This window comes from Gadus morhua, chromosome 2 (genome assembly GCF_902167405.1).
Source record: "Gadus morhua chromosome 2, gadMor3.0, whole genome shotgun sequence".
Classification (NCBI taxonomy): Eukaryota; Metazoa; Chordata; class Actinopteri; order Gadiformes; family Gadidae; genus Gadus; species Gadus morhua.
In genome coordinates this window covers 23617430-23619929 of record NC_044049.1, presented here as the reverse complement: position 1 = coordinate 23619929, position 2500 = coordinate 23617430, and the positions used below count along the sequence as shown (strand labels likewise).

General features: G+C 43.4%; 1 protein-coding gene across 1 annotated transcript in view; it reads right to left on the bottom strand.

The window, feature by feature from the left end:
- Positions 1-2500, bottom strand: part of grin2ca (glutamate receptor, ionotropic, N-methyl D-aspartate 2Ca) — a gene marked incomplete in the record, with an annotated part of 53439 nt that overhangs the window by 24147 nt on the left and 26792 nt on the right.

The following is a 2500-nucleotide window of genomic DNA, read 5'->3' as shown; positions in this document are numbered from 1 at the left end:
GAGACCGTGCCCAGGGGTTAAATGCATGGTTCAAAGTAGATGTCCTCCTCTTTAATTCAGAGAAAGTTTTCTGGAGTCCTTGATGAGCACAACAAAGTGATGCCACAAACAAACAAATCACTGGGGTGCAGTCGTTGCAGACTTGCTCTTAAAACTGGGAAATGGCGATCCAGATAGATTAACATAAAAACAGAACCCCCTGTGTTAATTAAAGCCGATTTCCACTTTGTCAAACGGGAATAGATAACTACGGTTCTTCCCAGCAATAACTTATCAACCTTTGTGTTATGAGAATGGTAATGTTGTGTTGTGATTAGTGTTCACAGATCTGAGTTCCGTAACATCGCCTAATTTCCTTTAACCTCACATGCACATTAAACCACACATGAGGTACAAGATAAATTACCAAGGTTAATCACCAAGTCGGGACCAAATGAGGTATTTTTAATTACAAGCAAACATTTATGTAACTTAACAATGTGGCTTACACACGGTAGTCTAAATGTTTATCTTGTTGGAGACCGTGCTGGCTGAGGGAGAGGGAGGCAAACTCTGTTGGAAACTCCAAATAGAAAATAAACATTAAAAACATGACTGTTTGGTATTTTGCCCAAGGTGTGTTTGTTCCTTTAAACTAATCTCTACAAGCTAGGGGGCCTAACCTAGTTAAGCAGAACTTGAGGCCAGCAGGGCTGCACTGGCTTACAGTTTATCTGATACAAGATACATACAATTTAAAAGCCTGGGATCTGTGAGTATTTCCTCAGCAACTCTTTTTAAGCCAAATGGGCCGTGGCTAGAGCAGTGTTTTATGCCCAGCTTAAAGCACTGGGTTTGATCCCCTAAATGTCCAAAGTGTACGTATAGGCCTCCTTGTGTAACCCCAATCTGCTCCTGAATGAACAGAAGTCGCTTTGGTTAAAAGCCAAAAAGTTTGCAATGAGGGGTCTAACTGTTATTTAGTCCTTTCCTGTTTCACTGAGGAAATGAGCACAGTATTAACCGTTAGACAACCAGGGTAAGGGGTTTGAATCCCACCTATGCCAAGAATCTATTGATGGACTCGCAGTATTAAAAGGTGCTTTGGCCACAGAAAATCGCTTTCTCCCCCTCTCCATGGCAGATCCCCGGCAGATCATGAAATATTAACATCCGGCTCTCCTTCTTGAACGTCCTGGTCCAATCTCAGATAGAGTTTGTGATGTACCCGCCGTCTTGGCCAAAGGTTTTGTATATGCCGTTTAGCAGTCAAGGCAGGGGCGAGCTCCCTCCGGTGGGGCTCGTTGCTCTCTGTCATGTATTGGCGCTGCCTCTTCCTTCACCTCACGGCTCCGGGTTTACCTTGACGTTTACAGCAGGTTTCCCCACCGCGTTTCACAGACGACCGCCGCGGTAAAGCTCTGAATGACAGAAGGGTTTCTCTAACTAATATATAAACAGGCTGGGGTGTCGGGTCTGTGATGCCTGCCGTGAATAGCATCACAACTTGATGCCGCTAAAGAAAAGTATGTTCTCGAACTTGTATAATGAAAACCTCTTGTACTACAAATGCAGAGTAGCATTTTTGTCAACGGCCTATCCAACTTCTCGGCAACCTCCATTGCGGAAAGCCATTGGAGTAGTTTGCATTTGGAGCCTTCTAACAGGAGGTCTTTCATTTCCTATACTAGCTACACAGATATTGGAAAAACAAGAGAGGAACGTTTCATTCCTTAGCAACTTTATCCTCACTACCAAACAAAGTGTTATTTATGTTCAGCTTAGCGTTTTGGCTTGATACTCTAATTGCTGACACGATCGATTAGGCAGACACTTTTTTACAACACAAGCCCTATTTAACTAAGATAGATAGAACGAAGAAGATATAGTATGTCATTAGGGAGCAGGGAAAGGTTGGGCTTCAGACTCAGGTGCGAGGTAAGCTGTGAGCATTGTCAAAACCGCTCAAACCCAGAACGTACTCCCTGCTTGAAGTCAAACACTCTTGTCACTTCAATATCCTTCCATCTCTTTGTATAACACACATCATTTCTTCTATAAACTTTGAGAAGTGAAGATAAATTTGAGTTTATTGATCGAAGCTATGAGATGCTTAACTCCTAAATCTATTTACATGTAAATCCAGTACCACATTGTGTGTGTGTGTGTGTGTGTGTGTGTGTGTGTGTGTGTGTGGTGTGTGTGTGTGTGTGTGTGTGTGTGTGTGTGTGTGTGTGTGTGTGTGTGTGTGTGTGTGTGTGTGTGTGTGTGTGTGTGTGTGAGTTTGTGTGTGTGTGTGTATGTGTGTAGAGCCCTTCCCAGTAGCGATGTTAACGTGAATGTCCCCTTTTTCAAAACCAGGTTAGGAGGTAGGTACAAGAGTACAAGATCAGAGACACCATAGATGTGGAGGCATGGCTCTGAAGTTGAACCAGCTTCCCTCTGTCAGAACATGGATTCATGGAGGTGACTTTGACTGGATCAGTTGTGATGTTCCCAGTGCTGGGATTGAACAAATATT